The sequence below is a fragment of the Oncorhynchus nerka genome, linkage group LG27 (genome assembly GCF_034236695.1).
Source record: "Oncorhynchus nerka isolate Pitt River linkage group LG27, Oner_Uvic_2.0, whole genome shotgun sequence".
NCBI lineage: Eukaryota > Metazoa > Chordata > Actinopteri > Salmoniformes > Salmonidae > Oncorhynchus > Oncorhynchus nerka.
The window spans coordinates 38,002,675-38,029,930 of NC_088422.1; positions in this window are offsets into that span (position 1 = coordinate 38,002,675).

Genomic DNA, 27,256 nt, shown 5'->3' on the forward strand with positions numbered 1-27,256 from the left:
TAAGAACACAGTGGCCTCCATCATTCTTAAATAGAATACGTTCTTCCTAGAGCTGGCTGCACACCCAAACTGCGCAATCTGGTGGAGAAGGGCCTTGGTCAGGGAGGTGACCAAGAATCCGATTGTCACAACCATCTCTGCGGCACTCCACCAATCAGGCCTTTATGGTAGAGTGGCCAGACGGAAGCCAATCCTCAGTAAGCAACATGACAGCCCACTTGAAGTTTGCCAAAAGGCCCCTAAAGGACTCTCAGACCATGAGAATAATATTCTCTGGTTTGATGAAACCAAGATTGAACTCTGAATGGCCTGAATGGTCTGGAGGAAACCTGGCACCATCCCTATGGTGAAGCATGGTGGTGACCGCATCATGCTGAAGGGATGTTTCTCAGTGGCATGGACTAGGAGACTAGTCAGGATGAACGGAGCAAAATACAGGGAGATCCTTGATGAAAACCTGCTCCAGAGCACTCAGGACCTCAGACTGGGGTGAAGGTTCACCTTCCAATAGGACAATGACCCTAAGCACAAAGCCAATACAATGCAGGAGTGTGTGAGGGACAAGTCTCTGAATGTCCTTGAGTGATCCAGCCAGAGCCCGGTCGAACATAGGACCAGTTGGCCGGTCAGATAGGTCCAGTCGGCCTGCCAGATTGGACCTGTCATCCTGCCAGATAGATCCAGTCGGCTGGCCAGATTGGTCTAGTCGGCCAGTCAGATACATGTAGGTCCAGTTGACCGGCCAGATTGGACCAATCAGCCAGCCAGATTGGACCAGTTGGCCAGCCGGACAGATAGCGTCTGCCAGATACGACCAGTCAGCCCGCCAAATAGGACCAGTCGACTGGAACAGTCAACCGGTTTGAAAGGACCAGTTGGCCAGTCAGATGGGACCGGTAGGTCTGCCAGATGAGACCGGTAGGCCTGCCAGGTAGGACCAGTCGGCCTGCCAGATGGAACTGGCCGGCCGGGGTCCAGATAGTACAAGTTGACCCGCCAGACAGGACCAGTAGGCCGGCCAACTATATAGTAACAGTCAGCCTGCCAGAAAAGTTCAGTTGGCCGGCCAGATGGTACCAGTCGACCTGCCAGATGGGACTAGTCGGCCAGCAAGATGGGACCAGTCGGCCGGCAAGATGGGACCCGTCAGCTGGCCAGATTGGACCGGTAGGCAGCCCAGATAGGACCAGTCAGCCAGCCAGATTGGACCGGTAGAACACCCAGATAGGACCTGTCAGCCAGCCAGATGGGACCTGTCAGCCTGCCAGATGGGACCGGTAGGCTGGCCAGATGGGACCGGTAGACCGGCCAGATGGGACTAGTAGGCCGGCTAGATAGGACCAGTTGGCTTAGTCAGAGAGGTCCAGTCGGCCGGCTGGCCAGCCAGAGAGTGACAGAAGGCACGATATGACTCCTCTCCTCTCTCTCCTCTCTCTATTCTTCTCTCTCTCCTCTCTCTATTCTTCTCTATATCCTCTGCTCTTCTCTTTCTCATCTTCTCTCCTGGCCAGGTGAGATAAGTCCAGTCGTCTGGACAGATTGGTCCAGTCGGCCGGCCAAATGGGTCCAGTCGGCCGGGCCAAATGGGTCCAGTAGGCCGATCAGACAGGTCCAGTCGGCTGTTTGGCCAGATAGTACCAGGCGGCCTGCCAGCCAGAAAGGAACAGACGGCGAGATATGACACACTCTCTCTCTCTCTCTCTCTCTCTCTCTCTCTCTCTCTCTCATATATTAAGATGGGGGAAAGAACACAGACACTGGACAGAGGAACTCTGCCTAGAAGGCCAGTATCTCGGTATCGCCTCTTCACTGTTGACGTTGAGACTTGTGTTTTGCGGGTACTATTTAATGAAGCTGCCAATTGAGGACGTGTGAGGCATCTGTTTCTCAAACTAGACACTCTAATGCACTCCTCTTGCTCAGTTGTGCACCGGGGCATCCCACTCCTCTTCCTATTCTGGTTAGGGCCAGTTTGCCCTGTTCTGTGAAGGGAGTAGTACACTGTGTTGTACGATATCTTCAGTTTCTTGGCAATTTCTCACATGGAATAGCCTTCATTTCTCAGAACAAGAATAGACTGATGAGTTTCAGAAGAAAGTAATTTGTTTCTGGAGATTTTGAGCCTGTAATCGAACCTACAAATGCTGATGCTCCAGATACTCAACTAGTCTAAAGGCCAGTTTTATTGCTTCTTTAATCAGAACAACAGTTTTCAGCTGTGCAAAAGGGATTTCCAATGAATCAATTATCCTTTTAAAATGATAAACTTGGATTAGCTAACACAACGTGCCATTGGAACACGGGAGTGATGTTTGCTGATAATGGGCCTCTGTACGCCATGTAGACATTCCATAAAAAATCTGACGTTTCCAGAATCAAAAATACCTGATTCAACTCATTGAGGGCTTGATGATTATTGATAAGTTAAATCAAGTGTGCTCGTCTGGGGCTACAACAAAACTGTGTACTCAAGGACTGGAAACCAATGGCATACAGGATGCATACAGTATTTTAGAATATTCTGTATATTCTTATTCATCTTTTTACTCTGTCATTTACTCTAGGTCATTTTGATCTATCCTCAGTTTTCTCCCTTCACAGCCATTGAACTCTGTAGCTGTTTTGAAATCTCCAATGGCCTCACGTTGACATCCCTGAGCAGTTTCCTTCCTGTCCTGGAGCTCAGTTTAGAAGGACGACTGCATCTTTGTTGTTTCTGGGTGGTTTAATACATCATCCACGGCATAATTATTGACTTGACCATGCTTAAAGAGATATTCAATGTCTGATTTGTTATTGTTACCGATCTACCAATCATTGCCCTTCTTTACGAGGCTTTCGAAAAGCTCCCTAGTGTTTGTAGCTGAATCTGTGCTTGAAAATGCTATAGTTGCTTGAGGGACTTTACATATGTATGGGGACAGAGGAAAGGTTAGTCATTTAAAAATCAAGCCAAATGTTACTCTTGAAGTACTTTAGGCTTGTCTTAACAAAATGATGAATACTTCTGCAACAACTATATTTTACTTATTCAATTTTTATTAATGTGTTAACATTTGTAGATTTGATTTCACTTTGACATTATGGAGTATTTTGTGCAGATCAAGGACATACAAAATCACACCTAAATCCATTTCAATCCCAATTCTTTTAATCTCTTTTAATCACAGTATGATGCATCATGCCTTTTGTAATAGTCCGAGGGGAATGCTCACAGGGAAGGTCCTTGACTGGTTGTCCTTGTCCTGATGGGTGCTGTATTGGACTGTAATTGTTTAAAAAAATAAAACATCATGCCTAATAATGTAGAAGTGTAGGAAGAATCAATGACCACTTGGAGATCAATATGGATGTACATTGGGTCTATGTATCTCCTTGGCAGCCATGATCATGCCTCCAGGGCAGTATTGACCAAATAGCATTGACCCTGAGCCTAAATGATAACGACTCTTATGGGTGATACAAGACACATTCAAACACACACGTACGTACACCCATACACACATACACACACAGAAAATGAAGCACAATGGGATAGGTGGGCATGATCGCTTTTGTGTTTTACACGTTTGCCTCCCATAGGTCTAAACATCGCCCCAGGTGCTTTAGATAAAATGACTCAAAAATAGGCTAGTTGTTGTGCTCCACAATGCTCTTTACAAGATCAATGTTTCGGTCAAAAGACTTTCGTCAGGGTTTCTCTGTATTCAAGTCTCTCTACCTTTCTGAATCTCTCTTTCTCCCCCAATGATCTCTCTCCTATTCCTCTCTTGTTCTGTAACCAGAGAAGAAGATGAGGTCCTATTGTGGAGTAGCCTAATTCTGAGGCAATGATGAAGTAATGTTGAATGGTGTGTTAATTGATGTAATCAGTCAGCCAGTTGGATCTCTCTGTGGGTGAGGTGAACAGATACAGTTAGCATTGAAAAAGGTCATGTTCATCTATCCCCAGAAAGAGAGGGGGTGAGTGAGGGAGAGACAAAGTAGGGAGAGAGATAAAGAATGGAAAGAAGGGAAAGAGTTGAGGTGAGATAGTCTGTCAGAATAGTTTCTCTTCACAGCTTCCAATCAGTCAGTGTGGTAGAGATGCCAGGACGTAGCCACTGGCTCTAGTGGCTCCAGGTAATTTATAACCCATTGGCCCACTGGCTCCAGGTCATCTATAAGTCTTTGCTTGGTAAAGCCCCGGCTTATCTCAGCTCACTGGTCACCATAGCAACACCCACCCATAGCACCCGTTCCAGCAGGTATATTGCACTGGTCACCCCCAAATCCAACACTTCCTTTGGCCGCCTTTCCTTGCAGTTCTCTGCTGCCAATGACTGGAACGAATGGCAAAAATCTCTGAAGCTGGATTCTTATATCTCTCTCTCTAACTTTAAGCATCAGTTGTCAGAGCAGCTTACAGATCACTGTACCTGTGCACAGCCAATCTGTAAATAGCACACCCAACCACCTCATCCCCATATTATTACTTACCCTTTTGCTCTTTTGCACCCCAGTATCTCCACTTGCACATGCTAAATTGTAATTATTTTTGCCTCTAGGGCCTATTTATTGCCTACCTCCCTACTCTTCTACATTTGCACACACTGTACATAGATTACTATTATTATTTATTTATTTTTCTATTTATTTTCTTTTGTGTTTTTGACTGTACGTTTGTTTATGTGTAACTGTATTTTTTGTCACACGGCTTTGCTTTATCTTTGCCAGGTCACAGTTGTAAATGAGAACTTGTTCTCAACTGGCCTACCTGGTTAAATAAAGGTGAAATACACACATCTACACAGTCCCTGGTGGACAATTCCCACAGTAGAGTCACTCACGGTTTAAAAAGAACACAGAAGACACACGCACAGTCGTTTACTATTTAAAAGAGGAGACTAAAGGAGCTAGCAGGCTATGTACATCTGACAAGCTCCTCAATATTACATGAATCTCACAATCCCCTCGACACCACACTCAGTCACAGCGGCTCTCTCTTCAACTCCTCAACGCCTGATTGTCAGAAAGTGGATGCTTTGCCACAGAGTATTAACATGAGGAACAAAATACTTAAAAATAAAAATGTTTAGACTAGCGTACAAAACCCAGAGGATGATGAACGCAACCACCACTTCTCTAGTACAATGTGTGCTGCCCCTCTTGCTCCTGTCTCATGTTTGAAGTCACTTAGCAGACATTCTTATCCACAGCACCTTATCATCTCATCATCTCTCTGCTACACTCATCCACCCACTTTCTTATTCGACATCCTCTCTCTCTTACACCCACCCACCCCCACCAATACTCCCTCTAGTATCCTCCTCAAGGTCTCACAGTCTTCAACTGGTTTGGATCCTCAATTATTTATGTCCATCATTAATATTTAGCTAGCCCACTGCCCTATGTACAAAGCTGCCCTCTGCACAAACACACACACACACACACACACACACACACACACACACACACACACACACACACACACACACACACACACACACACACACACACACACACACACACACACACACACACACACACACACACACACACACCTCGATACAAAGATACCCTCACTCTCTGTGCTTTGTCCTAGAGGCAGAGGGGGGAGAGAGATAGGGAGGTAAAGAGAAAGAAATGGAGAGGGGAACAGCAGGTGAATGAGTAAACAGTATCAATTCTGCCTCGGCTCTTCAACAACCCTAACAAAGAGCTGAAAGACGGGTTGAAGATTTGACAGGAATAGTTTAACACTTGCAACATATGTTATGTTTTAGGCTGGCTCAAAGCAATTTTAGTTTTACATCATTGGCACCAGTACAGGTGCACTCTGCCTAAACAATAACAAACAAACAAAATACAGCAGTCTACTATCTGGCACAGCAATCAACCCAGCACCTATGAAGCAGAGAGAACAGCTGTCTGGGCGTGCAAACACAAACACAAACACACACACACACACACACGCACATGCACACAGCAGTAACGTAATGACAAAAAGAATGCTCATTTTTCTCTAGTTGCAGCTGTAGAATTAGAATGATAAGAACGGACACAGACCCTAAAATCCTATTTTTCACAGCTCGAAGCCACATAGTCATGGCAGGACAACAGCATTTGCATAGAATTGACAGGCATCAATTAATCAAGTGTAGCAAATCAAACACCAAATATTGCCATCTGCCTCCGCATCACAAATAGTTGATTAAAACATAGCTAGAGTTCCTAGAGTAAATAATGTCTATGAATATGAATGGGAGTTTGCGTGGTTCTGTTAACTGTGATTGTGTGGTTGTGTGGGGCTTCTTGCCAGTGCTTGGCACTGCTGGGAGGCATGACTTTGTGGGAGCTGTACTGTAGCATGCAGGCAGCCCAGGCTATTTGCTGGCTGCTGGCAGAGCGAGGAAGCCCTCAGGGCTTTATCAGTAAGGAACACTCGCTGGGAATCAGTTCCAATAACCAATCTATCATAACCATTAACACACACACCTGCAGCACAACCGGGATTCTGTCCCAATAACCAGTCTTTTGCAAATATTAGCACACACACACAGACATCAAATGCATGGGCATGCACACAAACACCCAAGGAGTATCAGACAAACATATCCTGGAAATCAGTCAAAATGTTTTGCAACAATTAACACAATCCTTGCATAAACTCACACAAACAATGACTCAGGATTAGCTCAATGACTCAGGATTAGCTCAATGACTCAGGATTAGCTCAATGACTCAGGATTAGCTCAATGACTCAGGATTAGCTCAATGACTCAGGATTAGCTCAATGACTCAGGATTAGCTCAATGCAAGGATTAGCTCAATGCAAGGATTAGCTCAATGCAAGGATTAGCTCAATGACTCAGGATTAGCTCAATGCAAGGATTAGCTCAATGCAAGGATTAGCTCAATGACTCAGGATTAGCTCAATGCAAGGATTAGCTCAATGCAAGGATTAGCTCAATGCAAGGATTAGCTCAATGACTCAGGATTAGCTCAATGCAAGGATTAGCTCAATGACTCAGGATTAGCTCAATGACTCAGGATTAGCTCAATGACTCAGGATTAGCTCAATGACTCAGGATTAGCTCAATGCAAGGATTAGCTCAATGCAAGGATTAGCTCAATGCAAGGATTAGCTCAATGACTCAGGATTAGCTCAATGCAAGGATTAGCTCAATGCAAGGATTAGCTCAATGCAAGGATTAGCTCAATGACTCAGGATTAGCTCAATGCAAGGATTAGCTCAATGACTCAGGATTAGCTCAATGACTCAGGATTAGCTCAATGCAAGGATTAGCTCAATGACTCAGGATTAGCTCAATGACTCAGGATTAGCTCAATGCAAGGATTAGCTCAATGACTCAGGATTAGCTCAATGACTCAGGATTAGCTCAATGCAAGGATTAGCTCAATGACTCAGGATTAGCTCAATGCAAGGATTAGCTCAACACATCAGCTAATCAGCCAGCAGTATTTATGCCTACTATATTTTAGTCGTGACCTTTTAGTCATTTAGCAGATGCTTTTATCCAGAGCCACTTACAGTCAACTAAGTTTAGTAGTTTCTACACTTTTAGTTTTAGTACTTTTCCCTGCAGAAACTTCACTGAGACCAGAGGGTAGACAGACTGGATGCCGATGCAGGCGTGAAGCTAGTTGTTCTGTGCCTGACTGACTATGTCTGACAGCGTCTGTTTCAAACACTCACACATATGTCAAAACACGCATCAAAACACACCTCAAAACACAGTCATCGCTCAGCAACCTTTACACCAGCCTCTTTCTCTCTTCTCCTCTAATCATCTCGCTTCATCTTTCTTTATACATAATATCTGCATCTTTGACGTTGTAGAAAGAGATGTATTGAGTGTGTGTGTGTGTGTGTGTGTGTGAGAGAGAGAGCGACCAGTAGTTTCTGTAGAGAGATAAAAGTGAATTCCATGACTAATTGATCCTCTGTAAGCCAGCAGACAGAGAAAAAGCTAATAAAACATTCTAAAGACTAATGATGGGTGAAAAAAGTAGATCCAGTTACATACCGGGATATTACTTTTGACGATATCGTATTGTATCGTTTTGACAATATCGTAATATCATTTTTGCACTCGTTGGCTGTACCGGCACCAAAACTCATAGCTTGTTCTCCAACTTCTTTTCAAATAGGGAGCCAATTTGTTTTAAGCACTGTTATATCCATGACTGATCAAAACTTGTTTTCGCATGGCTCTCTCTTATCCCTCTGCAGCACACATATGGTGAGCAATATGTTTGGAACATCGAAACGCAATAAAATCACAGTATTGAATCACAATACATGTAGAATCGTAAGAATCGCAGTAGATCTCGTTTCAGCACCTACGTATCGTGATAGTATCGTATCGTGAGGTCTGGCAATAAAATCTTAGGCCTAACTACTGATATCCTCATTATCTCTCCAAGCCTCTGTTCACTACTCCCATGTCGCCCCTCTAACATAATTAACACTACATTAATCCTGCTAGCTACTCACAACACAAGAACTCTCAGTGCTACAGACTAAGAGAAAGAAAGACAAAACACTAAACACAATAAAACAAAAACAATCTCAACCTACAGACACATTCATTCCAATTATGTGAAGCACTTCGAATGTTAATGGTGTATGAAAGGGCCAAACAAATAAAGTTGATTACTCATTGTTGTTATCAATCCTTTCATTAAGTGATCCACTCATCAGCGTAGGGAGGGTCAGCCTGGGCCTCGAAATGAATGGAACGACAGTGAGGCATGAGCACTCTGTAGAGAAAGTGTGTGCATGTGTGTGTGTATCTGTTTCACAGCAGCTCCCACTCTCTCTCCCAAAACAATGGAGCTTTCCACCTAGAGTAAATAACATTTATGTTTTATTGCAACCTCTAGTAGATGCATCAAAGCACAACAGTTTCCATTTAGCCGCAAGGGGGTTCAGATCAAAAGGGATGGATAGATAGAAGGGGGAGGAAAGAGGGATGGCGTGATGGATGGGAGGAGGTTGTTGAGGTTAAGTACAATACAATAATAAAATCCCTCCCACTCTGCCTTTTATTCTATATGACTAAGTGCCTTCACTGTGTGTGTGTGTGTGTGAGGACGTGTGTGCGTGCATGCATGTAATGTAGTAAGGCCTATGACTGGCTTATAGGGCAACACAGAACCCTTTTGCATTCCGTGGTAAAGTTAGTTTCGGAAACCCAGACCTAAGAGCAAGAGCACTATGTCTGGGAAGATGTCAGATTCTCTTAGACATTTCAGATGGGGGAAAAAACATCCCAGGGAGGGTCCTCTTCAGACTGACAGCTCTCCCAACAAATTACAACTTTGGGTAGGCAGGGCTTAAAATGCAGCTGGGAATTGTGCCCATGTTTAGCTTAGGAAACAAGCGGATATGGCAGTGACTTCACCGGTGACTAGAGCTCGGATGATACACTGAAAGTTATCGACAACGACCATATCGACCACTTATCGCAGCATTTTGCTGATATCATTCATTACATAGCCTACGCTAGAGAAATGTGAAGTTTGAAATGAAATAAGTTTGCTAATATGGGTGATTGTTAATGGGACAATTGATTGCAAAACAGTGAAATAAATCAAATCATATTTTATTTGTCACATACATTGTATAACAACAGGTGTAGACTACTAGTGAAATGCTTACTTATGTGCCCTTCCAAACAAAGCAGAGAGAAAAGTTTTGAAAAATAATAACACAAGGAATAAATGAGTAACGATGAGTAATGATAACAAGAATGGTGAGCAAAAATCCCAGAACCACACGGGGGTTCATTATCAGTGGTCTTGTATGTCTTCCATTTCCTAATAATTGCTCCCACAGTTGATTTCTTCAAACCAAGCTGCTTACGTATTGCAGATTCAGTCATCCCAGCCTGGTGCAGGTCTACAATTTTGTTTCTGGTGTCCTTTGACAGCTTTTTGGTCTTGGCCATAGTGGAGTTTGGAGTGTGACTGTTTGAGGTTGTGGGCAGGTGTCTTTTATTACATTTACATTACATTTAAGTCATTTAGCAGACGCTCTTATCCAGAGCATACTGATAACAAGTTCAAACAGGTGCCATTAATACAGGTAACGAGTGGAGGACAGAGGAGCCTCTTAAAGAAGACGTTACAGGTCTGTGAGAGCCAAAAATCTTGCTTGTTTGTAGGTGACCAAATACTTATTTTCCACCATAATTTGCAAATAAATTCATTAAAAATCCTACAATGTGATTTTCTTATTTTGTCTGCCATAGTTGAAGTGTACCTATGATGAAAATTACAGGCCTCTCTCATCTTTTTAAGTGGGAGAACTTGCACAATTGGTGGCTGACTAAATACTTTTTTGCCCCACTATAGGTATGGGTAAAGTGATTAGGCAACAGGATAGACAATAAACAGTAGCAGCAGCGTATATGATGAGTCAAAAGACAGTGCAAAAAGTGTCAATGCAGATAGTATGGCTAGCTATTTGGTTAACTATTTAGTAGTCCTATGGCTTGGGGGTAGAAGCTGTTCAGGGTCCTGTTGGTTCCAGACTGCATCGGTACTGCTTGCTGTGCGGTAGCAAAGAGAACAGTCTATGACTTGGGTGACTGGAGATTTAGATTTTTAGGGCCTTTTTAGGGCCTTCTTCTGACACCGCCTGGTATAGAGGTCCTGGATGGCACCGAGCTCGGCTCCAGTGATGTACTGGGCCGTACGCGCTACCATCTGTAGTTTCTTGAGGTCAGATGCCAAGCAGTTGCTATACCAAGCAATTATGCAGCCAGTCAAGATGCTCTCAGTGGTGCAGCTGGATAACTTTTTGAGGATCTAAGGGCCCATGCTAAATCCTGTCAAGGGGGAAGAGGAATTCAAGTATGATAGCTAAGTAGATGTAGAAAAACACCTGTCTCCGGATTACATCTTCAAACTACGGGCTACCATGTGTCTTGTCTTTGGCATCATTGAATTGAAGACTGTTCTTTAATCAAATCAATTCTCTGTACTTATTATTACGTGATTAAACTAATCATGTAAATGTAATTAACTTAGGAAGTCAGGGCACAAAGGAAAATCTTCAGATTACAAAGTTATAATTTTCCTAATATAACTCTTCAGATATTTTAATGTCTGATTAATTGGTCTTGTAATTAATGAATTATTCTTTACCTCATGTTAGTCTCATTCCAAACGTCGTAAATTGTTGGTTATCTGCACAATCACAGCCTTTACTATGAATCATCCATACATCAATTGTCTTAATAATTTATTTACTAAATAAATAATCACAGAAATGCATAAACAAACCAACAGTAGATATGTTTACAAGGAAATGATAGGGGAGGTTCCCTAGCGGGCTAAGCCGATATGACGGCTTGGTGGACAAAGGGAAGTGGGTGTGGACTGAGAAGGGCGGGAAAGACAAAAGAGTCACTACACAGTTGATAATTATGTTAATTGAAATGCTAATCCTTTGCACATGAACGCTCACTCATTCGGGAATAATTGCAATCAATATATATTTACACTCAGTGTGTCGTCGTGATCTCTGTTGGAATCGTCCGTCTTTCTGTTGGAAAGTTCATCCAAGCGTCTCTCTTCTTCCCTGGAGTCTTTCGTGGTTAGAATGGGTACTTCAGAGTACCATTCAGAAATATTCTTAGAGAATAGATGTTTTGGCGGTTGTCGGTGTTCGCATCCCAGGTTAACAATTTCTAGCTGCAGAATAGTAATCAGTATCTAAGATTTGCTCTTATTCGGTCGGGATCGATAGTCTCAGAGTTTAACTATTTCCATCCGTGTAGCCAATGCTCCACGTGGTATGGTTAGGAATTCAACAACCATTACAACCTTAGCTTATACTGAGGTTTGTGTGGTCTCTACTCAAACTTTCGCCCCCTCGGTGACCGAGGTATGCATGGTCTGAAGAGGATTTCTTCATGTGTTTTTATTTTATTTGTAACAGTAGAAAAGGGCTGTCCCATGAGCCAGATCATGTCTGTGCTCATGGGGGCAGGCCAAATACTTAAACCGTAATTTATTTTATTTTATTTGACCTTTAGGCAAGTCAGTTAAGAACAAATTCTTACTTTCAATGACAGCCTAGGAACAGTGGGTTAACTGCCTGTTCAGGGGCAGAACGACAGATTTTATACCTTGTCAGCTCGGGGATTTGAACTTGCAACCTTTCGGTTACTAGTCCAATGCTCTAACCACTAGGCTACCCTGCCGCCCCAATACAATTCTCTCACATGAACATCATTACATCATTTCACAAACAGTTTCATCTTTACTTATTCATTTTATACAATAATTAGACACAAACCTAATAATGGAGTATAAATGATTTACTACATTATCTTTCAGTATAAACAGAGTTATGGTAATGTGGCTGTATTGTCTTTCATGAGGTCACAAACATGAAACAAAACGGACCGGGTCGTACCTGGCTTCTCTTGTTCAGTTCTCAAGTTCTGTGATGTAGAAGAAGTTCCTTTGTTCTGCTGTGAAAGTCTCTCTCTCTACATACTGCATGGCCAGTCTCCTCCAGGAATTTACAACCTGAGATAACAGAACCTGGGTGTAGGAGGGAGAGAGAGGGGGATGCCATGCTCTATACCCAAAAAGGGCCACGTGGCATCCGACAGGAGAAGCGTCCATCCATAATGTATACTGGTAAGATAGTCTAGCTAGCTACATTTTCAGATATTTTACATTTCAAATGTTGACAGAAAGTGGTTTCATTTAAAGTTAAAGTGTACTGTTACTAGCTAGCTAACATTACATGTATGATCTTATTATTCGTATCTCAGAGACATTTTCTTGGCTAGTTATAGCCTAATGTTAGCTAGCTAACATTGAACCTTGTTGGTTAGCTACATGCAGATTCCTGCAGGGTAGTAACGTCATGAGTTGGGTTTGCGCTTAGTGGGACTATCATTTGTTTTTCAACAGGACAATGACCCAACACACCTCCAGGCTGTGTAAGGGCTAGTGGACCAAGAATGAGAGTGATGGAGTGCTGCATCAGATTACCTGGCCTCCACAATCACCCGACCTCAACCCAATTGAGATGGTTTGGGATGAGTTGGACCGCAGAGTGAAGGAAAAGCAGCAAACAAGTGCTCAGCATATGTGGGAACTCCTTCAAGACTGTTGGAAAAGCATTCCAGGTGAAGCTGGTTGAGAGAATGCCAAGGCATCAAGGCAAAGGTTGACTATTTGAGGAATTTAAAATTGTTTAACACTTTTTTGGTTACTACATGATTCCATATGTGTTATTTCATAGTTTTGATGTCTTCACTATTATTATCCAATGTAGAAAATAGTAAAAATAAAGAAAAACCCTTGAATGTGTAAGTGTGTCCAAACTTATGACTGGTACTGTACGTCAATTTGTGCACCACGTGTTACGCTCCTCGTTTGTAGAATGACCTGACCAAGGTGCAGCGTGGTAGGCGTACATTTTCTTTATTAATGTTCCACCAAAAAAACAATAAACAACACAACGAACGTAAAGCTTCGTAGTGCAAAACATGCAACAAAGACAAGATCCCACAACAGAAGGTGGGAAACGGGCTGCTTAAGTGTGATCCCCAATCAGAGACAACAATAGACAGCTGCCTCTGATTGGGAACCATACTCGGCCAACAAAGAAATATAAACATAGATTTCCCACCCTAGTCACACGCTGACCTACCAAATAGAGACTTTATAGGATCTCTAAGGTCAGGACGTGACACCACGTGTCTTTATAGCCGCTCCTGTCACACGTATGCTTTTAAAAAGCCTTTCCAATTTGAACAGGAATACCCAGGATGCCCGGGATGCATGCAATTTTCTCGGGAAGGAAATTTTTTTGATTTTGGGGAAAGTGTTCAACCCATAATTAATAAACAGACAGCCTTTTACAGAGCTTGTCACCTCTTAACTGGCATTAACTCTGCAGTCAATAAAAATATTCTGTCTGTTTGAGCTCATTGAGACATTAAACCTTTGTCTAAAAGTCTAAAACGTTTAGTCTGAAAAGTGTCAACTTTGTGTTAAAATCTTTCTACTGACAATCCCTCAGCTTATACTGAACACTCGGAAGAATTGATTCATTTAGCACCTGACTTTTCTGAAAATGTAATTAGCTCAATTCAATCCATCCCATTTTGCAGTATTTCATATTTTTCCTGTTGTCAAATCAAACGTCAGAATGGTTCAGGGTATTGTAAATGTACCTGGTAGACTGACTCCCCTGACACTTCCAAGACCAGACCAGGGGGAAAAACATCCCTACATCACAACTTTATGAAGTTCCCTTGGGAAAAATACAGTTCTATTATGTCTGAGTCAAAGTTTTAGTTAGTTGGGTTAGGCTATCTCTATCATCGTTTCCATTCCATCACAATTCTGTACAGCTCTCCCACTCTCTCCCTCCTTCCCTCCCACCTCCTCCTTCCCGCTGAACAGATGAAATCTTCACTGCATCAGTGCATTCATTCATTTGATCATCATGACCACGTCATTTAGGCCAGACATTTGGAATCTAATAAAAAGAGAGTTCGTCAACACTGATAATAATTTGTCATCTTGATAGATTATGTTTTTTTTCTCCCATTGGTCAAATAATGATCTACTCTCATTTTATTTTATCATTCATCATCATAATCATTGAGTAAAATGTGCATTGGAGTCGGAACCCATAAATGTCCAATAATTTAGCCTGTAATAAAGTCATTTTGAATGTAATGAAAGCACTGGTAGTAGTGATGGCCCGGGAGAAGTCCTATTGAACTCTCACTGACCTGCCATCTCTTTAGGGAAGGTAGCAGGGCTATATCTCAATAGTGTAAAGAGGGCAGGCCGCCATCCAATAGGCACTGGTCTTATAAGGCTATGTTAGGTGGAAATGATAGAAAGGAAGCCTAGCAGGATGCATGCTGTAGCTGTCCAGTTATTTCATTAAGATCAGTGTAAATGAAAGAAAGGAGTCAGGGAGAGGGCGCACATTAAAGTATAATGAGATTCACTAAAAGTCAGATGAAGGAAGGAAGGTACTCTTTCACTGAATCCTAAACCTTTCCCTCCTTTTCCTTTACCAGGTCTTTAATGAATAGTAATAGCATTTGTTCTCAATGGTTCCTGGCATCATTAAGGTTAAATAGAAAAGTAAAAGTTTGCGTCCCATATGGCACCCTATTCTCTTTTTAGGCTGTTGGTCAAAAGTAGTGCAATACTATATAGGGAATAAGGGGCTATTTGCAACGCAACAAATACCTGCCCAGCTAAACAATCTTTATGGATGGGAGTGGAGTGGAGCTAATGTCTAGAATCCATTAAATGGAGTCTAGGGGTCAGGAACACCTGCACATTCATCTCCATAATGTCCGCCATTCACACCAACTGCCTTCTCCACCCAAGACCATCACTGAGTGAGGAAAAGGAGCAGCACTGAACCTCAGTCATTGAAATCAATTTACAGACATTTCTGCAACAGCCTGCCACCAATGACCAGCGCCTGCCAGCCTGGGTTGGTCGACGGAAGCAATGTGATTTGATGGGACCCGAGGGACGTTATGAGTGATTAATGTAGCAACATTGATATAACACGTTATAAGGAAATTGCTTGGCGAAAGGGATAAACCCAATCATCTATGTCCAAACGGGAAATTATCTGGCCAATAAAACTTATGAAACAGCTTGCCCTACCGAGTACCTTTCTCTACAAGGTCAGATTCATTTCACACCTCAACTGTCTTGGAAATTCTGTTAAAGTAGCCTAGGCCTATTCTAAGCTATGAGTGGTTCCTAAACTTAGTTGTGCCTTGACCGTGACCAACCTGAAGCTAGACAGAACCAAAAGAGACCAACAGGACATATGGTTGAAGCCTACCATTTGGTAAAACAGTGTTAAATGCCTAAACAAAGCCAATACATTATCATCAATACATATGAGTTAGCACATCATCGGCATTAGCCTGCATGGACACAGCCTATGGTAGGGCAGATTACAGTTTAATTTAAAAATAATTCCCCAAATTCCACAGCAGCCATGTTACTGTAGCCCCACCTGGGTAATGCTGACATCCTAATCATCTGAATTCTAAACCCACGCTAACTGAATCTCTCGGAATTAGAACCAGAATGGAATGTTGAGAGGCAGTAACATGGCTTCCAGTTCTAAACTTGTCTCTACTCTCTAGCAAGCCTATAACATACTGTAGCTGTACGACTGGTCACGCTCTCTCTCTGAAGTACATCTCCCCCTTGTCCTTCCTAGTGGGTTAGGGCTGACAGCGCTGGTCTCCATTTAGAGGGAATGGGCTACATCTGTTGGTTTCTGTGTGAAAAGAGTCCAGGCAGTAGAGAACAGAGAGGAGAACAGAAGATGGGCCAAGCTAGCATGGAGGAGAGGAGAGCACACAGTCATTCTGCCACTGCCAAACACTCCAGATGGAAAACAAGGCAATTTGGAGTAGTGTGTGAGTGTGTGTGGGGGGGGGGAGGAAAAAGCTTCCAGCTCCAACACAACACAGTTGTTAGAGACACAAACAGGATGCAACAGACAAAAAGCGAAAGCCTGCATGCCTCCCCAAAAACAACGCAGAAAGGGGGGGGTAGGGTAGTCTCTAGAACCAGAACCCAAATCCTCATCGAACATGATTGACTGGAATGTTGAGAGGCAGTAACATGGCTTCTAAACTTGTTTCTACTATCTAGCTAGCCTTACGACATAGCTGTATGACTTGCCACACTTTCTCTCTTTCTGAAGAACATCTCCCCTGTATCCTTCCCAGTGTGTTAGGGCTGACCGTGCTGGTCTCTGTTTAGAGGGAATAGGCTTCATCTGTTTGTTTCTGTGTGAAGAGAGTACAGCCAGCAGAGAGCAGAAAGGAGAACAAAAGAGGGGCCAAGCTAGCATGGAGGAGAGGAGAGCAGTATGGAGCTCCAACACAACACAGGAGTTAGAGAGACCCAAACAGGATGTGACAGACAAAGGGAACGCCTGCATGCCTCCCCAAAAACAACTCAGAGAGGGGATGAAAGGGGAGGGAGAGGTGGCGTTAGGGGAGTCTCAATATACCTTACACCACGGTTCCCCATAAGGTGGCCCGCGGGTGATTTTTATTTGGCCCCCCAAGTTTTCAGAGCTAAAAAGGAAATGAGCTTAATAGAATTTTAATTTTGGAAATCTGTCCCCAAGTATTCCCACGCATAAATAGAGAGGCATATGTGATCATACCCCAAAGTAATCAAGATTTGAAGTTATTCTGTTTTTATCAAATACTATATCTGCATGGGATTCTTGCAGTCAATTTGCAGTGTAAAAATTATTTATCAAATCACATTTTATTTGTCACATGCGCCGAATACAACAGGTATAGGTAGACCTTACCGTGAAAGGCTTACTTACGAGCCCAACAATGCAGAGTATATACACTACCGTTCAAAAGTTTGGGGAAATACTTAGAAAATACTTCACTTAGAAATATCCTTGTTTTTGAAAGAAAAGCACATTTTTTGTCCATTAAAATAACATAGAATTGATCAGAAATACGGTGTAGACATTGTTAGTGTTGTAAATGACAATTGTAACTGGAAACTGCAGATTTTGAATGGAATATCTACATAGGCGTACAGAGTCCCATTAGCAGCAACCATCACTCATTTTAAAAGGCTAATTGATCATTAGAAAACCCTTTTGCAATTATGTTAGCACAGCTGAAAACTGTTGTGCTAATTAAAGAAGCAATAAAACTGGCCTTTTTTAGACTGTTTGAGTATCTGGAGCATCAGCATTTGTGGGTTCGATTACAGGCTCAAAATTCCCAGAAACAAAGAACTTTCTTCTGAAACTCTTCAGTATATTCTTGTTCTGAGAAATTAAGGCTATTCCATGCGAGAAATTGCCAAGAAACGGAAGATCTCGTACAACTCTGTGTACTACTCCATTCACAGAACAGAGCAAACAGGCTCTAACCAGAATAGAATAAGGAGTGGGAGGCCCCGGTGCACAACTGAGCAAGAGGACAAGTACATTAGAGTGTCTAGTTTGAGAAACAGATGCCTCACAAGTCCTCAACTGGCAGCTTCATTAAATAGTACCCTCAAAACACCAGTCTCAACATCAACAGTGAAGAGGCGACTCTGGGATGCTGGCCTTCTAGACAGAGTTCATCTGTCCAGTATCTGTATCTTTTGCCCATCTTAATCTTTTATTTTATTGGCCAGTCTGAGATATTTCTTTTTCGTTGCAACTCTGCTGTCACGCCCTGACCTTAGATCCTTTTTATGTCTCTATTTTGTTTTGGTCAGGGAGTGAGTTGGGGTGGGCATTCTATGTTTTCTATGTTTTGGCCAGGTATGGTTCTCAATCAGGGACAGCTGTCTATCATTGTCTCTGCTTGGGAACCATACTTAGGTACTTTTTTTCCCACCTTTGTTTGTGGGAAGTTAACTGTTTGATGGCACATAGCCTTAAGCTTCACGGTTTGTTTTGTATTGTTTATTGTTTTGTTGGCCTCATTTCTTTAATAAAGTAAAATGTACACTCACCACGCAGCACCTTGGTCCTCATCCTTCAACAGCCGTGACATCTGCATAGAAGGCCAGCATCCCGGAGTTGCCTCTTCACTGTTAACGTTGCGACTGGTGTTTTGCTGGTACTATTTAATGAAGCTGCCAGTTGAGTACTTGTAATAGAGAGTAGAAAACTGTTTTGTATAGATAATTATCAGACTCAAGTTACAAATGCTGGTAAACACTCAAATAGAAATACATGTAGTAAAAAAGTAGTGCGGACCAATACAGTCATCTATAGCAGGGGCATTTATTTGTTTTGTTTCATCTCCGCTCTTCTCCTCATCCACATCCTTCTGTCCTCACTATGACTCACTACCTCTCAGATGAATGCAGAAGTACCTAGCGCTACTGATGCCCCAACCCATCTGTGAGATAAAAGTGGTCTAACTAACCCGCACTGCTGAGCAATATATAGAACAGGAACATAAAGGAATTTTAGAAAGCTGAAGTAAATATGGAATAGAGGAAGGTAGGATGAGAGAGAGAAAGAGAGAGGAACAAAGACAGGAATGAGTCAGGGCAAAATAAGCATTTCCAAGTAATTCGTTTAAAGGCCCTGGGAGGAGGAGAGGAAGGGGAAAGGGATCACGATGGCAATGCATGATCTCTGTACAAACAATAAACAATACTTTTATCCATGTAGAAGTGTCTCTCTTAATAACTGAACACATGCAGCTGCACAACCAGGTCAATCTGACTACACAACCAGGTCAGCTTGACTGCCACAGGAAATGACACAGTATCTCTCTCTCCATCTCACTCCGTTTCTCCTTCATCCTCCCCTCTTTCTCCATCTCTCTTGCTGTCTGTCTCTCTCTCGATCATCTTTCTCTCTCTTGACTTATCTCTGATCTCCAGTGACTTCTTGGCCTTTTTTAGCAAGTATAGGACTGAGATGAGAGGCTGGGTGTGTCATTGTTTATAGGATTATTAGGAAGATCCTGGTGTTGAGACACAACAAAGAATTACCATATGCGTTTGTCGTTTAGACATTTAGACATTGGATAGGCCTACATATATCAGCTACTTTTTCATCCATTTGTTTTCACCGTTTGGGCTCCATGGCATATTTAAGTATTCCCCCCATGTTTGGTTTCTTGGCAGGTTGCAAACGCCCCTAAAGCGACATTCACAGGCATCAAACACCAAAACATTCAATAGACACCATTAGAGGCCAATTTGGTTGAGGTGGGGGGGTGCAGAGTTAGGCAGCATGGGGTGTGTGGGTGTGTATGTGCATGGGAGTCTGGCTAAGTAATTATTGTGGACTCACCAAACCTTTTTTTTTTCATGTGGAGCGACTGAAAGAGAAAACAGCCCCTCGCAGGGTAGAATCACATAGAGAGAGGGATGAAGGGATAGAAGGACTAACACAGAGAGAAAAATGGAAGGATGAAAGTACTAACATATAGGAGGAGAGAGGGATCAGCTTCCTAGTGTTTGGTTAAAGCGACATTGTGGACACAGGCAGTGTACCTCCATTCGTCCCTTTTAAAGTAGGCTCTCTGTCATTTATTGATCCACGGAAGGAGCCTGTGTCGCTTTCGCTCTTTTTCTCTGATCAAAGACAGAGTAAGGCCCTTTCAACCCCTCAGGAAACACACTCACGCTGGGAGAGGGATGGGTGGATGTAGGGATGGAGGGAAGCTAAGGGCACAGACTCACAGATAAAGGAGGCAGGGTTGTACACATGAGGAGCCTTTGAAAGAGCTTCTTTAAAAAGTTTAAGGAATATATTGAATTGTGCCAATAACATGTCAATATTCCCTCAAATGGGAAACATCTATTGCCAACTGGGCAGAGGCGCTGTCCGTTTCAGCACTACAGAGCGCAGCTATTCCCGTCTCAATGAGTGGAGATGAAGCAGAAGCGCTGTCCATTCTGCTGTCCTGAATATGGGCGCAGCCTAAAACAAAATTGAAAGAGGAAGCTAAGTATTTTGAACACGTTTTCTTTTCAGTCTCCTCCATCTCCACTGAATGATGTTAACTGTAAGTATTTGTTTCCTAATAATAATAATGTAAAATTAACACATTTACAGAAAGACCTGTATGAAGACCAACTTTTTGAGACAATAAAATATTTCAGTCTGGAAAAACACCAGGGCTTGACGATATACCAGTAGAGGTATATCAGACCCTTTTTGACGTACTCAAAGATTCATTATTAGCATGTTTTAATTACTCCTATACAAATTGGAGACTTTCAGGCACTCAACAAGTAGGTCTGATTTCATTACTACTAAAACAGGGCCCAGGTGATAAATATAAAGATCCAGTCCATTTAAAAAACTGGAGGTCTCTAACACTTCAATGTTGTGATGCGAAAATCCTGGCAAAAGGCATAGCACATAGAATAAAAAAGGTTTTACCAGATACTGTTCATCCTGATCAGACAGGTTCTTTACATGGACGATATATTGGAGATAATATACGACAATTCCTTGAAACAATTGGACATTATCAAACATCGAAGATACCAGGCCTGGTCTTCATAGCAGATTTTGAAAAGGAGTTTGATAAAGTATGACTAGAATTTATATATAAATGCCTGGATTACTTTAATTTTGGTGAATCTCTTATACACTGGGTTCAAGTTATGTACAGCAACCCCAGATGTAAAATCGTAAATAATGGTTACTTCTCAGAAAGTATTGAGCTTCTAAGAGGAGTAAAACAAGGCTGTCCGTTGTCGCCATTGAAATGCTAGCTATTAAAATGAGATCCAACAAGAACATCAAGGGGTTAGAAATCCAGGGGATAAAAACAAAAGTGTCAATGTATGCCGATGACTCAAGTTTTTTCTTAAGGCTGCAATCTGAATCTCTGCACAGTCTCATTGAAGATCTTGATCAATGTTCTGTCCTCTCTGGATTAAAACCTAATTATGACAAGTGTCCCATATGACATATTGGATCATGAAAAATACAGTGTTTACACTACCTTGTAGTTTACCAATAAAATGGGCGGATGGTAAAGTAGACATGCTTGGTATTCACATCTCAGAAAATATAAATTAACTTACCACAATCAATTTCAATAGAAAGTTGGCAAAAATAGATAAGATTCTGCAACCACGGAGAAATAAATACTCTATTTATGGGAAAATCCCATTGATGAACTCTTTGGTCCTATCACAGTTTACTTACTTACTAATGGCACTGCCTACTCCAGACGACTCTTTTTTTTTTAATTGCATGAGCAAAGAACATGTATTTTAATTTGGAAGGCTTAGCCAGTCAAAATTAAATGTGCCTATTTATATAATGAATATCAGTTTGGGGGGCTAAAATTATGAAATATTACAGCTTTAAAACGCTCTCACTAAAAGCTTCACTCTATCACGTTTCAGGAGAAGACCCAGATGCAGACAATGTTGAAGAAACAAAAGTTTATTACTAGAACAGGGGGCAGGCAAAATGACAGGTCAAGGGCAGGCAGAGGTCAGTAATCCAGATCAGAGTCCAAAAGGTACCGAACTGCAGGCAGTCTCGGGGTCAGGGCAGGCAGAGGTCAATAATCCAGGCTGGTGTGACAAGGTACAGAACGACAGGCAGGCTCAGGGTCAGGGCAGGATGAATGGTCAAAACCAGGAAAACTTGATAACAGGAACTAGAAAATGACAGGAGCAAGGGGGAACAACGCTGGTAGGCTTGACGAACAAAACTAACTGGCAACAGACAGAGAACACAGGTATAAATACACTGGGGATAATGGGGAAGATAGGTGATGCCTGGAGGGGGGTGGAGACAAGCACAAAGAAAGGTGAAACATCAGGGTGTGGCAGTAGGCTCTGTTGTGATGATGTCCTGTAGGTCTGATATCTGATTGGAAGTTCACTTTTACAATATGACATTGGTCAACAACTCCAATTTTGAATCCAAACATGGTCAAATGGTTTGTTTACATGCACAGTAATAATTTGATATTAAACCGACTATGGCAGTAGGTAGATTATGCAATAGTTATGTTAACACCTTACTCAATAAAATGTATTTATAAAGCCCTTTTTACATCAGCATTTGTCACAAAGTGCTTATACAGAAGCCTAGCCTAAAACCCCAAACAGCAAGCAATGCAGATGTAGAAGCACAGTGGCTCAGAAAAACTCCCTAGAAAGGCAGGAACCTAGGAAGAAAGGCTCTGAGGGGTGGCCAGTCCTCTTCTGGCTATGCCGGGTGGATACTATAACAGTACATGGCCAAGATGTTCAAACGTTCATAGCTGACCAGCAGGGTCAAATAATAATAATCACGGTGGTTGTCGAGGGTGCAACAGGTCAGCACCTCAGGAGTAAATGTCAGTTGGCTTTTCATAGCCGATCATTCAGAGTTAGAGACAGCAGCAGGTGCGGTAGAGAGAGAGTCGAAAACAGCAGGTCCGGGACAAGGTAGCACGTCTGGTGAACAGGTCAGGGTTCCATAGCTGCAGGCAGAACCGTTGAAACTGGAGCAGCAGCATGACCCGGTGGACTGGGGACAGCAAGGAGTCATCAGGCCAGGTAGTCCTGAGGCATGGTCCTAGGGCTCAGGTCCTCAGAAAGAAGAGAGAAAAGAGAGAAAGAAAGATAGAGAGTTAGAGGGAGGATACTTAAATTCACACAGGACACTGGTTAAGACATATAACAGACTGATCCTAGCCCCCCGACACAAACTATTGCAGCATAAATACTGGAGGCTGAGACAGGAGGGTCGGGAGACACTGTGGCCCCGTCCGACGATACCCCGGACAGGGCCAACCAGGCAGGATATAACCCCACCCACTTTTCTAAAGCACAGCCCCCACACCACTAGAGGGATATCTTCAAACATCAACTTACTACCCTGAGACAAGGCTGAGTATAGCCCACGAAGATCTCCCCCACGACACGTACCCGAGGGGGGCGCCAACCCGGACAGGAAGATCACATCATTGACTCAACTCACTCACGTGACGCACCTCTCCTAGGGACGGCATGGAAGAGCTCAAGTTAGCTGGTGACTAAGTCTCCGTAATGAACCTGAACATTTGAACATCTTGGCCATGTTCTGTTATAATCTCCACCCGGCACAGCCAGAAGAGGACTGGCCACCCCACATAGTCTGGTTCCTCTCTAGGTTTCTTCCTAGGTTTTGGCCTTTCTAGGGAGTTTTTCATAGCCACCGTGCTTCTACACCTGTATTGCTTGCTGTTTGGGGTTTTAGGCTGGGTTTCTGTACAGCACTTTGAGATATCAGCTGATGTATGAAGGGCTATATAAATACATTTGATTTGATTTGATTTGAGCTTCAATATAGGACTAAGATTGAATCCTACTACACCGGCTCTGACGCTCGTCAGATGTGGCATGCTTGCAAACTATTATGGACTAAATGCCTTTTACGCTCGCTTTGAGGCAAGCAACACTGAAGCATGCATGAGAGCACCAGCTGTTCCAGACGACTGTGTGATCACGCTATCCGTAGCCAATGTGAGCAAGACCTTTCAACAGGTCAACATTCACAAGGCCGCAGGGCCAGACATATTACTAGGATGTGTAATCAGAGCATGGCAGACCAACTGGCAAGTGTCTTCAATGACATTTTTAACCTCTCCCTGACCGAGTCTGTAAAACCTACATGTTTCAAGCAGTTCACCATAGTCCCTGTGCCAAAGATAGCAAAGGTATCCTGTCTAAATGACTACCGCACCAAAGCACGTCGGTAGCCATGAAGTGATTTTAAAGGCTGGTCATGGCTCACATCAACACCATCATCCCGGAAACCCTAGACCCACTCCAATTCGCATACGACCCCAACATATTCACAGATGACGCAATCTCAATTGCACTCCACACTGCCTTTTCCCACCTGAACGAAAGGAATCACCTGTGTGAGAATGCTGTTCATTGACTACAGCTCAGCGTTCAACACCATAGTGCCCACAAAGCTCATCACTAAGCTAAGGACCCTGAGACTAAACACCTCCCTCTGCAACTGGACTTCCTGTCTAGGATCCAGATTAGCCTACTGTAGATTTTTTCATTTATTTACCCAAGATAGCATATAGCGAGTTACATCTATGGACTTTTATGTTTTTCTGTTGTGCGTAAGGTGCAGTAGCCTATACAGTGGGGCAGAAAAGTGTTTAGTCAGTGTTTAAGTTCTCCCACTTAAAAAGATGAGAGAGGCCTGTAATTTTCATCATAGGTACACTTCAACTATGACAGACAAAGTGAGAGAAAAAATCCAGAAAATCACATTGTAGGATTTTTTATGAATTTATTTGCAAATTATGGTGGAAAATAAGTATTTGGTCAATAACAAAAGTTTATCTCAATACTTTGTTATATACCCTTTGTTGGCAATGACAGAGGTCAACTGTTTTCTGTAAGTCTTCACAAAGTTTTCACACACTGTTGCTGGTATTTTGGCCTATTCCTCCATGCAGATCTCCTCTAGAGCAGTGATGTTTTGGGGCTGTTGCTGGGCAACACGGACTTTCAACTCCCTCCAAAGGTTTTCTATGGGGTTGAGATCTGGAGATTGGCTAGGCCACTCCAGGATCTTGAAATGCTTCTTACGAAGCTACTCCTTTGTTGCCCGGGCAGGGTGTTTGGGATCATTGTCATGCTGAAAGACCCAGCCACGTTTCATCTTCAATGCCCTTGCTGATGGAAGGAGGTTTTCACTCAAACTCTCACAATACATGGCCCCATTCATTCTTTCCTTTACACGGATCAGTCGTCCTGGTCCCTTTGCAGAAAAACAGCCCCAAAGCATGATGTTTCCACCCCCATGCTTCACAGTAGGTATGGTGTTCTTTGGATGCAACTCAGTATTCTTTGTTCTCCAAACACGACGAGTTGAGTTTTTACCAAAAAGTTATATTTTGGTTTCATCTGACCATATGACATTCTCCCAATCTTCTTCTGGATCATCCAAATGCTCTCTAGCAAACTTTAGACGGGCCTGGACATGTACTGGCTTAAGCAGGGGGACACGTCTGGCACTGCAGGATTTGAGTCCTTGGCGGCGTAGTGTGTTACTGATGGTAGGCTTTGTTACTTTGGTCCCAGCTCTCTGCAGGTCATTCACTTGGTCCCCCCGTGTGGTTCTGGGATTTTTGCTCACCGTTCTTGTGATCATTTTGACCCCACAGGGTGAGATCTTGCGTGGAGCCCCAGATCGAGGGAGATTATCAGTGGTCTTGTATGTCTTCCATTTCCTAATAATTGCTCCCACAGTTGATTTCTTCAAACCAAGCTGCTTACCTATTGCAGATTCAGTCTCCCCAGCCTGGTGCAGGTCTACAATTTTGTTTCTGGTGTCCTTTGACAGCTCTTTGGTCTTGGCCATAGTGGAGTTTGGAGTGTGACTGTTTAAGGTTGTGGACAGGTGTCTTTTATACTGATAACACGTTCAAACAGGTGCCATTAATACAGGTAACGAGTGGAGGACAGAGGAGCGTCTTAAAGAAAAAGTTACAGGTCTGTGAGATTCAGAAATCTTGCTTGTTTGTAGGTGACCAAATACTTATTATCCACCATAATTTGCAAATAAATCCATAAAAAATCCTACAATGTGATTTTCTGGATGTGTTTTTCTCCTTTTGTCTGTCGTAGTTGAAGTGTACCTATGATGAAAATTACAGGCCTCTCTCATATTTTTAAGTGGGAGAACTTGCACAATTGGTGGCTGACTAAATACTTTTTGCCCCACTATATACTGTATCATATACAAGATATTATTAAGATATTACTATTTGCAATTTAGCAAATAGGATTTGTTATCTGTCATGGTTATGATAAATTAGGCATTGTTGAGCACTGTTGGCATATAGATACATTTCCACTGATTTTTTGGTGTGGGCCTGTGTTCTAAAAAGGTTTTATTTTTATTTGAGTACTCAAAATAAATTAATGAGAGTACTCGAACAGCCCAAAAATTACAAATAGCCGTCCCTACCCCAAATTCCATTTGACAGCCCTGATACATGACAGAAGGATAGAGAGATAAATCTGATGCATAGAGAGAGATAGAAGAAAAGAGAGGGATCCAAACTGGAGAGGACAGAGAGAGTGAGATAAACGAGGCAGCCTTTGCAGGGAGGTTACATTAAAAGGGCGGGAGAAGAGATACATGGAAGAGAGGATGAAGATAAATGTGATGGGAGAACAGAGATCAAATGGAGAAGAGAGGAGAGAGGGAGCTGTTTCCTGCTTAAACAGACTCATCCATGACAAGGTCTAAGGCCATTGCAGCCAGCATGTAAAGCAACAATACAGATAGAGAGAGAGTGAGAGAGGGGATTAACATTGACATCCCTGACAGCTGAAAGAGATGGTAGGAAGATGGCAGAATGAGAGGGTATGAGTTGATGAAGTGGTGGGATGGAGGGAGAGATGATATACAGTAGAGATGCGGTAGTGGAAGGAGGGAGGGAGGGAGGGAGAGAGAGAGAGAAGGATGGATAAAGAGGTGCAGAGTTGGTTTGTGTCAGTAGGGCAGGGCCACTGGTGTAAACAACATCACTGCCTGACAGTGCCTGTGGGATCTCTTCCTACTGCTACAAATGATGGATGGTGGGAGTGAGAGAGAGATGAGAGAGAGGTCAGAAAAATGGAGAGGGAGGTAGAGAGGTGTTTACGTGAGGCAGGACACATAGGGCAGGTCAGAGGGTAGAAAAAGACGGAGGGGAGAGAGTAATGGGAGGGAGAGAATAGAGTGAGAATCACAAAG